The sequence below is a fragment of the Bombina bombina genome, chromosome 7, assembly GCF_027579735.1.
Source record: "Bombina bombina isolate aBomBom1 chromosome 7, aBomBom1.pri, whole genome shotgun sequence".
In the NCBI taxonomy this organism is placed as follows: domain Eukaryota; kingdom Metazoa; phylum Chordata; class Amphibia; order Anura; family Bombinatoridae; genus Bombina; species Bombina bombina.
The window spans coordinates 11,407,084-11,420,749 of NC_069505.1; positions in this window are offsets into that span (position 1 = coordinate 11,407,084).

A 13,666-nucleotide genomic window follows, 5' to 3' on the forward strand; every position below is an offset into this window, starting at 1 on the left:
TAATAAGTTAGCTCTATCCCCACCTCTGTTTAATTTGGGCACGTGATCAATGATCACATATCTCAAATCACTAACCGTGTGGCCACTCATCGCAAAATGCCTGGCTACAGGCTGTTCAGATTCTCTCTCTGATTGCCAATCTGATGGCCGAGCGATGGTTGGCCATACGTACACGGAGGGTATCAACCGTCTTACCCACATAATATAAACCACATGGGCAGTGTAAGAGGTAGATAATATATTCTGTGGTACACGTTACTCTGTACTTAATTGTGTACTTCTTATTAGTGTGGGGATGTGTAAATGTCTTGGTATTGCTCATGCCATTGCATGTGGTGCAGCCAAGACATCTATAACACCCCACTTTAGATGATTGAAGCCAAGTAGTCTTTTTATAGCTGTCCACTGGATCCACTTTCACCAAGGAATCCCTTAGTGATCTTGCTCGTCTGTAGGTCACCCTTGGTGGTTCCATGTTTGTAAATGGCAAGGTTGGATCACTCGTCACTATATCCCATCGGTCTCTCACGACTCCAGGTATTCCCTTTTTGTCCGCAGTGTATGTTGTTACATATGTCAGACAGTTCTTTGTCTCTATGGGTTTGCTTGTGCTTAAAGCATCTTCTTGCTTCATATCCCAGAATTTTTTGAGATGTTGATCAATGTGGGTTTGTTGGTACCCTCTTTGTAGAAATCTCGCTTGCATCTCTAATAATTGTTCTTTGGCCTTATTAGGATCATTATTATTGCGGACTACCCTTTTAAATTGTGATACCGGTAGTGCTCGCTTAAGGCCCGCTGGATGGCAGCTTGAAGCTTGCAATAGCGAGTTTCTATCCGTTGATTTTCGGAAGAGGGTCGTACCCAACTCATCCCCCTGGGCTGAAATGCGAAGATCTAGGAAATCCACTGAGGTTTGACTATGCTCCATTTTAAACTGGAGATTTGGTAAAACCTGGTTCAGGTGTTGGAACCAGTCCAAAAGTTCCTCTTCTGTACCTTCCCAGATTAGAAACAGATCATCAATGTAACGACGAAAAAATCGTATCCTAGTATCATTGAATAATTCTGTTTGATGTTGTTCGAACTCAGCCATATACAGGTTGGCGTATGATGGGGCCACACTTGACCCCATCGCCGTCCCAAGCAGTTGCAAGAAATACCTGTTCTCGAAGCGAAAGTAATTCATTTTAAGGCAGAATTCCAAGAGTTCCAATAGCCAATCCATATCAGGACCTACATAGGGATATCTGTAGAGATGATTACGTATAGCCTCTATACCTTGTTGGTGTGGAATCACTGTATAGAGGCTCACCACGTCAAGTGTGACTAGATACTCAGTTCCCTTTAATCCTCTGATGTTCTTTAATTCCTTGATTAAGGAGATGGAGTCCAATAGGAATGATGGCATATTGTGGACAATAGGTTGCAGTATAGAGTCTAAATATACAGCAATTGGCTGTAGTAGGGATCCAATTGCTGCCACTATTGGTCTCCCAGGTGGTCGAGTGGCATGTTTATGCACTTTAGGCAGTGTGTAAAACACTGGTGTTCTAGGGAATTGTACTGTAAGGTAGGTCAGCAGTTTATCATCAATCTGTCCGCCTATTAAGGCATTATGTAGTGATGCATCCACTTGTTTTTTAAAAGTCCAAATTGAATCCCCAGGTAGCTGTCTATAGGTATTTTTGTCCTGGAGTTGGGTCATAATTTCCTGTTGGTAATATATATAATCTAGGATTACTACTGCCCCACCCTTATCTGTTTCACGAAAAATGATAGAGTGATTAGCCTTCAAATCCTGTAAAGCTTTTCTTTCTTTCTTCGTCAGATTGTTTCTGCAGGTATCTTGTGCCGCTGTGCAGCCTTTGCTTACTTGATCTGCTAATAGACGGCCATAGGTTTTTATACTGGGGTTGGAGCTATGCGGATCATATTTCCCTTTAGGTCGAAACCTGGGTATTTCCAAAGAATTGGTACCAAAGTGTTCTCGCAGTCGTAGTGTGCGCTCAAATTTTTGTATATCCAAAAATGTTGTGAATGGATCATTAAATTCAGTGGGGATAAAGGACAAGCCCTTGTTCAACACCTGGGCCTCCATTGGTGTTAATACATGTGAACTTAAATTCAGGACTATATCCTCTTTCAAAATCGTCGTTGTCTGGGGGGTCTTCCTCTTCCTCTTGACCCCCCCCCCTCCTGACATGTGGTCTATGCCCCTCATGTTTTTTGAGCGAGTAGTAACGCCTTGACTGTGTGTTACCTCGATATTGGGTGCACTTGCTCCATCCGATTCTGAACTATTGCCAGATGAGTCAACTGTTGTTAAGTTTCTGGGTTTATAATATCTTGGTCTCCTAATCCGTATTTCATTCATACCCCTTCTCTCTTCTGGGCTTAATAGCCAACGGTATACTCTCTTCTCCTTGTAGTCTGATGTTACAATATCCCATTTTCTGTTCTTAAATGTAGTTAGTTCATGTTGATATTGTTGTAATTGATTCTCCAATTTGTTAATCCAATCATTATCCTTATCAGATTCCAGAGTTGCCATATTGATCTCTTCAAATTTAGATACTTCTATTTTAGCTGTTTCCATTAATGCCCTGACTTCCTCTATTACTAAGAGAATCAAGTCCAATGAGCATTTATTTAGTATACTGCACCATTTGATACAAAAGGCTGGGTTGTTTCTCCCTATGGTGGGTACATTTTTAACCCTGAATCCCCTGGGTATGTACATTTTACGATGGTATTCCGAAAGGAAACTCCCATGTAGAGAGAGATCTGTGCATTTCTTTTTCAACTTTAGCCATTTGGTGTACAGATGTTCAGTTGATACTTTTAAGTCTCTTGCCGGCAGTGCTGCGAATCTGATGCGATCTGCATCGTCTTGTGTATAATTGAATACAGTAGCCCCAGGAATGTCATCCTCTGTGTCCTCTCTTGCAGTTGTTATAACTTGTTCCATATCGGTATATCCGGTGAATAACCCCAAAATTTATGTGCAAACACCAGTGTAAGTGAAAAAATGATGGTCCAGGGTCTGGTATAATTAAAAATAAGGGTGCAATAGTGCCAAAAAAGTTAATATTCAATGTCCATAGGGCACTGCACACACATTTAAGCGTTGTTGCCCGGGGTGCATTCAATTCAATAACATGCAAATTTCAAAAACAGGAGCGCACTCGCCGGGTCTTAAGCAAATAACATTTATTTAATCAGTGACGTTTCGGGGTGGCTAGCCCCGTCCTCAGACCATTACAATACCCAAATAATAACAAAACTTTTATACGTTACCCTCCACCATCACCACAGATTACCGGAACCCAGGGTTAAAAATGTACCCACCATAGGGAGAAACAACCCAGCCTTTTGTATCAAATGGTGCAGTATACTAAATAAATGCTCATTGGACTTGATTCTCTTAGTAATAGAGGAAGTCAGGGCATTAATGGAAACAGCTAAAATAGAAGTATCTAAATTTGAAGAGATCAATATGGCAACTCTGGAATCTGATAAGGATAATGATTGGATTAACAAATTGGAGAATCAATTACAACAATATCAACATGAACTAACTACATTTAAGAACAGAAAATGGGATATTGTAACATCAGACTACAAGGAGAAGAGAGTATACCGTTGGCTATTAAGCCCAGAAGAGAGAAGGGGTATGAATGAAATACGGATTAGGAGACCAAGATATTATAAACCCAGAAACTTAACAACAGTTGACTCATCTGGCAATAGTTCAGAATCGGATGGAGCAAGTGCACCCAATATCGAGGTAACACACAGTCAAGGCGTTACTACTCGCTCAAAAAACATGAGGGGCATAGACCACATGTCAGGAGGGGGGGGGTCAAGAGGAAGAGGAAGACCCCCCAGACAACGACGATTTTGAAAGAGGATATAGTCCTGAATTTAAGTTCACATGTATTAACACCAATGGAGGCCCAGGTGTTGAACAAGGGCTTGTCCTTTATCCCCACTGAATTTAATGATCCACTCACAACATTTTTGGATATACAAAAATTTGAGCGCACACTACGACTGCGAGAACACTTTGGTACCAATTCTTTGGAAATACCCAGGTTTCGACCTAAAGGGAAATATGATCCGCATAGCTCCAACCCCAGTATAAAAACCTATGGCCGTCTATTAGCAGATCAAGTAAGCAAAGGCTGCACAGCGGCACAAGATACCTGCAGAAACAATCTGACGAAGAAAGAAAGAAAAGCTTTACAGGATTTGAAGGCTAATCACTCTATCATTTTTCGTGAAGCAGATAAGGGTTGGGCAGTAGTAATCCTAGATTATATATATTACCAACAGGAAATTATGACCCAACTCCAGGACAAAAATACCTATAGACAGCTACCTGGGGATCCAATTTGGACTTTTAAAAAACAAGTGGATGCATCACTACATAATGCCTTAATAACCTTACAGTACAATTCCCTAGAACACCAGTGTTTTACACACTGCCTAAAGTGCATAAACATGCCACTCGACCACCTGGGAGACCAATAGTGGCAGCAATTGGATCCCTACTACAGCCAATTGCTGTATATTTAGACTCTATACTGCAACCCATTGTCCACAATATGCCATCATTCCTATTGGACTCCATCTCCTTAATTAAGGAATTAAAGAACATCAGAGGATTAAAGGGAACTGAGTATCTAGTCACACTTGACGTGGTGAGCCTCTATACAGTGATTCCACACCAACAAGGTATAGAGGCTATACGTAATCATCTCTACAGATATCCCTATGTAGGTCCTGATATGGATTGGCTATTGGAACTCTTGGAATTCTGCCTTAAAATGAACTACTTTCGCTTCGAGAACAGGTATTTCTTGCAACTGCTTGGGACGGCGATGGGGTCAAGTGTGGCCCCATCATACGCCAACCTGTATATGGCTGAGTTCGAACAACATCAAACAGAATTATTCAATGATACTAGGATACGATTTTTTCGTCGTTACATTGATGATCTGTTTCTAATCTGGGAAGGTACAGAAGAGGAACTTTTGGACTGGTTCCAACACCTGAACCAGGTTTTACCAAATCTCCAGTTTAAAATGGAGCATAGTCAAACCTCAGTGGATTTCCTAGATCTTCGCATTTCAGCCCAGGGGGATGAGTTGGGTACGACCCTCTTCCGAAAATCAACGGATAGAAACTCGCTATTGCAAGCTTCAAGCTGCCATCCAGCGGGCCTTAAGCGAGCACTACCGGTATCACAATTTAAAAGGGTAGTCCGCAATAATAGTGATCCTAATAAGGCCAAAGAACAATTATTAGAGATGCAAGCGAGATTTCTACAAAGAGGGTACCAACAAACCCACATTGATCAACATCTCAAAAAATTCTGGGACATGAAGCAAGAAGATGCTTTAAGCACAAGCAAACCCATAGAGACAAAGAACTGTCTGACATATGTAACAACATACACTGCGGACAAAAAGGGAATACCTGGAGTCGTGAGAGACCGATGGGATATAGTGACGAGTGATCCAACCTTGCCATTTACAAACATGGAACCACCAAGGGTGACCTACAGATGAGCAAGATCACTAAGGGATTCCTTGGTGAAAGTGGATCCAGTGGACAGCTATAAAAAGACTACTTGGCTTCAATCATCTAAAGTGGGGTGTTATAGATGTCTTGGCTGCACCACATGCAATGGCATGAGCAATACCAAGACATTTACACATCCCCACACTAATAAGAAGTACACAATTAAGTACAGAGTAACGTGTACCACAGAATATATTATCTACCTCTTACACTGCCCATGTGGTTTATATTATGTGGGTAAGACGGTTGATACCCTCCGTGACCATCGCTCGGCCATCAGATTGGCAATCAGAGAGAAAGAATCTGAACAGCCTGTAGCCAGGCATTTTGCGATGAGTGGCCACACGGTTAGTGATTTGAGATATGTGATCATTGATCACGTGCCCAAATTAAACAGAGGTGGGGATAGAGCTAACTTATTATTACAAAAGGAATCCAGGTGGATTTACAACTTGGGGACTTTGTTCCCCAAGGGGTTAAACACACAATTGGATTGGCATTGTTTTTTGTAAAAAATACCTTGGTTTGAATAAACAATGTTTGATAAGCTTTAAGCTAATAGCTCTGGTGACACAGTACTTTCTTTTACGCCAACTTAATACCATATTAATAACTTACAGTTTAAGGTAATTTTAATGTTGGGGAGTCTTGATAGGGACCTGTCACAGATTGCTTCGCCTATAATGTATATAATGTATATAATATATATAGGACTCCACTATGTTACTAATATCACTATTTCAAATATTGATAATTTGTAGCCTTTAAAGGGAATGTAAATTTTGATGCTAAAGTGCCCGGTTTTTAAAACTTTGATTAAAAACAGGGGCACTTTAATTCATCAAAATTTACATTTCACTCCTGTTGTGAGAAAAAACTTACCTTTTAATCTTCACAGCAGCTCCAGCTTGCTCCGGTCTCACAAGCCATTTCTGATGTCAGAAATGATTGATAGGTCATCCTCCAATCACAGCTTCCCCCCCGGGGGATTCAGTGTCTGATTCACTGCTGTGATTGGAGGAAGCCGATGCCTCATTTTAGACCCAGGAAGAGGCTTTGAAACGGGAGGAGGAAGCTGGAGCTGCTGTGAAGATTAAAAGGTAAGTTTTTTTTCACAGCAGGAGTAAAATGAAAATTTTGATGAATTAAAGTGCCCCTGTTTTTAATCAAAGTTTTAAAAACCGGGCACTTTAGCATCAAAATTTACATTCACTTTAAGGATTACATGCCATTACAACGGTTACCTTGACAACCGGGTACATGTTTACATGGTGGCATATATCCAAAATAGTAGATCCAATATTGTGTAGCCTCAGAGAGAGAACTGGATATTTATACCATCTGAGCTTTTTATCTTTGTAAATATAAACTGTAAATATCTGTTGTGTCTCACAAAATATTATATTTGCATTGCAGAAAGGTATATCCGGGTTGCTATGGCAACCGGCGGACCTGCGCACTGAGCTCTGCAGGACGCCGGTGGCACTTCCGGTAATCTGTGGTGATGGTGGAGGGTAACGTATAAAAGTTTTGTTATTATTTGGGTATTGTAATGGTCTGAGGACGGGGCTAGCCACCCCGAAACGTCACTGATTAAATAAATGTTATTTGCTTAAGACCCGGCGAGTGCGCTCCTGTTTTTGAAATTTGCATGTTATTGAATTGAATGCACCCCGGGCAACAACGCTTAAATGTGTGTGCAGTGCCCTATGGACATTGTATGTATATATATATATATATATATATATATATATATATATATATATATATATATATATATGCTGTATTAGGCTACAATGTGTGATTTTGTAAAATTTTGGGATGGTGGTGTGCCACAGGATTTTTTAATGTAAAAAAGTGTGCCACGGTAAAAAAAAGGTTGAAAATCACTGCTCTACGCTCCTTTTTTGGAGCCTAACGCAGCCATTCTGTGAACTTTCAATACCAGCAGTATTTAAAAGGTGAGGGCGAAAAAAAGCCAGCGTTAGCTACGTGGGTCGTTACCGACAAAACTCTACATCTAGCCGATAGTTAGTGAAAAAGTTAACAATTTTTTTTATTTGATCGCATTTGGCAGTGAAATGGTGGCATGAAATATATCAAAATGGATCTAGATCAATACTTTGGTTTGTCTACTACTCTAAATCTAAAATTAACCGTACAAGCTCCCTACAAGATACCTAATTAACCCCTTCACTGCTGGGCCTAATACAAATGTGGTGCACAGCGGCATTTAGCGGCCTTCTAATTACCAAAAAGCCAAAGCCATATATGTCTGCTATTTCTGAACAAAGGGGATCCCAGAGAATAATTTACAACCATTTATGCCATAATTGCACAAGTTGTTTGTAAATCATTTCAGTGAGAAACTCAAAGTTAGTGAAAAAAATTGTGAAAAAGTGAACGATTTTTTTTATTTGATCGCATTTGGCGGTGAAATGGTGGCATGAAATATACCAAAATGGGCCTAGATCAATACTTTGGGATGTCTACTAAAATAAAATATATACATGTCAATGGATATTCAGGGATTCCTGACAGATATCAGTGTTCTAATGTAACTAGCGCTAATTTTGAAAAAAAATGGTTTGGAAATAGCAAAGTGCTACTTGTACTTATTGCCCTATAACTTGCAAAAAAAAAGCAAAGAACTTGTAAACATTGGGTATTTCTAAACTCAGGACAAAATTTAGAAACTATTTAGCATGGGTGTTATTTGTTGGTTGTAGATGTGTAACAAATTTTGTGGGTCAAAGTTAGAAAAAGTGGTGTTTTTTTCCATTTTTTCCATCATATTTTATAATTTTTTATGGTAAATTATAAGATATGATGAAAATAATGGTATCTTTAGAAAGTCCATTTAATGGCAAGAAAAGCAGTATATAATATGTGTGGGTACAGTAATGAGTATATAAACGGTATATAATATGTGTGGGTACAGTAAATGAGTATATAAACAGTATATAATATGTGTGGGTACAGTAATGAGTATATAAACGGTATATAATATGTGTGGGTACAGTAATGAGTATATAAACGGTGTATAATATGTGTGTGTACAGTAAATGAGTATATAAACGGTATATAATATGTGTGTACAGTAAATGAGTATATAAACGGTATATAATATGTGTGGGTACAGTAAATGAGTATATAAACGGTATATAATATGTGTGAGTACAGTAATGAGTATATAAACGGTATATAATATGTGTGAGTACAGTAATGAGTATATAAACGGTATATAATATGTATGGGTACAGTAATGAGTATGTAAACGGTATATAATATGTGTGGGTACAGTAAATGAGTATATAAACGGTATATAATATGTGTGGGTACAGTAAATGAGTATATAAACGGTATATAATATGTGTGGGTACAGTAAATGAGTATATAAACGGTATATAATATGTGTGGGTACAGTAATGAGTATATAAACGGTATATAATATGTGTGAGTACAGTAATGAGTATATAAACGGTATATAATATGTGTGTACAGTAATGAGTATATAAACAGTATTTAATATGTGTAAGTACAGTAATGAGTATATAAACGGTATATAATATGTGTGGGTACAGTAATGAGTATATAAACAGTATATAATATGTGTGTGTACAGTAATGAGTATATAAACAGTATATAATATGTGTGAGTACAGTAATGAGTATATAAACGGTATATATGTGTGTGTACATTAAATGAGTATATAGACGGTATATAATATGTGTGTGTACAGTAAATGAGTATATAAACGGTATATAATATGTGTGGGTACAGTAAATGAGTATATAAACAGTATATAATATGTGTCGGTACAGTAAATGAGTATATAAACAGTATATAATATGTGTGAGTACAGTAATGAGTATATAAACGGTATATAATATGTGTGGGTACAGTAAATGAGTATATAAACAGTAAATAATATGTGTGTATACAGTAATGAGTATATAAACTGTATATAATATGTGTGGGTACAGTAATGAGTATATAAACGGTATATAATATGTGTGGATACAGTAAATAAGTATATAAACGGTATATAATATGTGTGGATACAGTAAATGAGTATATAAACGGTATATTATATGTGTGGATACAGTAAATGAGTATATAAACGGTATATAATATGTGTGGGTACAGTAATGAGTATATAAACGGTATATAATATGTGTGGGTACAGTAAATGAGTATATAAACAGTATATAATATGTGTGGGTACAGTAAATGAGTATATAAACAGTATATAATATGTGTGGGTACAGTAATGAGTATATAAACGGTATATAATATGTGTGGGTACATTAATGAGTATATAAACGGTATATAATATGTGTGGGTACATTAATGAGTATATAAACGGTATATAATATGTGTGGGTACAGTAAATGAGTATATAAACAGTATATAATATGTGTAAGTACAGTAAATGAGTATATAAACGGTATATAATGTGTGTGGGTACAGTAATGAGTATATAAACGGTATATAATATGTGTGGGTACAGTAATGAGTATATAAACTGTATATAATATGTGTGAGTACAGTAATGAGTATATAAACGGTATATAATATGTGCGGGTACAGTAATGAGTATATAAACGGTATATAATATGTGTAGGTACAGTAATGAATATATAAACGGTATATAATATGTGCAGGTACAGTAATGAGTATATAAACGGTATATAATATGTGTGGGTACAGTAATGAGTATATAAACGGTATATAATATGTGTGGGTACAGTAATGAGTATATAAACGGTATATAATATGTGTGGGTACAGTAATGAGTATATAAACGGTATATAATATGTGTGGGCATAGTAAATGAGTATATAAACGGTATATAATATGTGTGGGTACAGTAATGAGTATATAAACGGTATATAACATGTGTGGGTACAGTAAATGAGTATATAAACGGTATATAATATGTGTGGGTACAGTAATGAGTATATAAACAGTATATAATATGTGTGGGTACAGTAATGAGTATATAAACGGTATATAATATGTGTGGGTACAGTAATGAGTATATAAACGGTATATAATATGTGTGGGTACAGTAAATGAGTATATAAACGGTATATAATATGTGTGGGTACAGTAATAAGTATATAAACGGTATATAATATGTGTGGGTACAGTAATAAGTATATAAACGGTATATAATATGTGTGAGTACAGTAAATGAGTATATAAACGGTATATAATATGTGTGAGTACAGTAATGAGTATATAAACGGTATATAATATGTGTGGGTACAGTAAATGAGTATATAAACAGTATATAATATGTGTGAGTACAGTAATGAGTATATAAACGGTATATAATGTGTGAGTACAGTAAATGAGTATATAAACGGTATATAATATGTGTGGGTACAGTAAATGAGTATATAAACGGTATATAATATGTGTGGGTACAGTAATGAGTATATAAACGGTATATAATATGTGTGGGTACAGTAAATGAGTATATAAACGGTATATAATATGTGTGGGTACAGTAATGAGTATATAAACGGTATATAATATGTATGTGTACAGTAAATGAGTATATAAACGGTATATAATATGTGTAGGTACAGTAAATGAGTATATAAACGGTATATAATATGTGCGGGTACAGTAAATGAGTATATAAACGGTATATAATATGTGTGGGTACAGTAAATGAGTATATAAACGGTATATAATATGTGTGGGTACAGTAAATGAGTATATAAACGGTATATAATATGTGTGGATACAGTAATGAGTATATAAACGGTATATAATATGTGTGAGTACAGTAAATGAGTATATAAACGGTATATAATATGTGTGGGTACAGTAATGAGTATATAAACGGTATATAATATGTGTGTGTACAGTAAATGAGTATATAAACGGTATATAATATGTGTGAGTACAGTAAATGAGTATATAAACGGTATATAATATGTGTGTGTACAGTAAATGAGTATATAAACAGTATATAATATGTGTGAGTACAGTAAATGAGTATATAAACGGTATATAATATGTGTGAGTACAGTAATGAGTATATAAACGGTATATAATATGTGTGAGTACAGTAAATGAGTATATAAACGGTATACAATATGTGTGAGTACAGTAATGAGTATATAAACGGTATATAATATGTGTGGGTACAGTAAATGAGTATATAAACGGTATATAATATGTGTGAGTACAGTAATGAGTATATAAACGGTATATAATATGTGTGGGTACAGTAATGAGTATATAAACGGTATATAATATGTGTGGGTACAGTAAATGAGCATATAAACGGTATATAATATGTGTGGGTACAGTAAATGAGTATATAAACGGTATATAATATGTATGAGTACAGTAAATGAGTATATAAACGGTATATAATATGTGTGGGTACAGTAAATGAGTATATAAACGGTATATAATATGTGTGGGTACAGTAAATGAGTATATAAACGGTATATAATATGTGTGAGTACAGTAATGAGTATATAAACGGTATATAATATGTGTGGGTACAGTAAATGAGCATATAAACGGTATATAATATGTGTGGGTACAGTAAATGAGTATATAAACGGTATATAATATGTGTGTGTACAGTAATGAGTATATAAACGGTATATAATATGTGTGAGCTCAGTAAATGAGTATATAAACGGTATATAATATGTGTGAGTACAGTAATGAGTATATAAACGGTATATAATATGTGTGAGTACAGTAATGAGTATATAAACGGTAAATAACATGTGTGGTTACAGTAAATGAGTATATAAACGGTATATAATATGTGTGGGTACAGTAATGAGTATATAAACGGTATATAATATGTGTGGGTACAGTAATGAGTATATAAACGGTATATAATATGTGTGAGTACAGTAATGAGTATATAAACTGTATATAATATGTGTGGGTACAGTAATGAGTATATAAACGGTATATAATATGTGTGGGTACAGTAAATGAGTATATAAACAGTATATAATATGTGTGGGTACAGTAATGAGTATATAAACGGTATATAATATGTGTGGGTACAGTAAATGAGTATATAAACGGTATATAATATGTGTGGGTACAGTAAATGAGTATATAAACTGTATATAATATGTGTGAGTACAGTAATGAGTATATAAACGGTATATAATATGTGTGAGTACACAGGCGCGGATTTGGTCCTCTATCGCCGCTATATCGATGACATCATACTCGTGTGGAGAGGAACACAAGAAGACCTTGAATATACTTTCAAGGTGATGAACCAGAATGAGGTCAATCTTCAGTTTACATACGAATACAGTCAAAAATCTCTTACTTATCTAGATCTAAAAATAGAAATAAAAAATAACATCATTGAAACATCAACCCATTTCAAACAGGTGGACAGTAACAACTATGTCCACCAAACCAGCTGCCACCATAGAAATTGGAAGGCAAATATCCCAAAGGGACAACTTCTACGGATGAAGAAAAACTGTTCAGACCCACAGAAATGGGAGGAACAAGCCCAGCTAATCAAGGCTAAATTCATTGAGAGAGGTTACAACGAACAAGCATTGGATGAGAAGATAGAAGAGGTCCGAAAGATTGAAAGAAAGGAACTGACCAAATACAAGGAAAAATCCAGTGGAAATAATGACAACGGGATCCTGGATATACCACTGATAACAGAGTACAGTGAAAACAGTCGGGTTATCGAAGACATTTTTAGGAAGCATTGGAACATATTGAAGGACGATGACATCCTAGGAGAGAAATTACCTCCACGACCAAAGTTTGTATATAGAAGGACAAACAACTTGAAAAACAAACTAGCCCCAAGTATTAAAAAGGTAAAACATTCTGGAATAAAAGACATATTTGGGAAAATAATAAAAGGTTTTTTTCCTTGTCACACATGCAAGGCATGCAAATGTGGCAAAAAATCTACAATGTTCCAATCACAAAATAATAAAGAAAAATACAAGATCAAAGAACTAATAAAGTGTCAAGATAAGGACGTCATATACCTCCTCGAATGCCCATGCGGTCTCCAATATGTGGGACAAACGTCCAG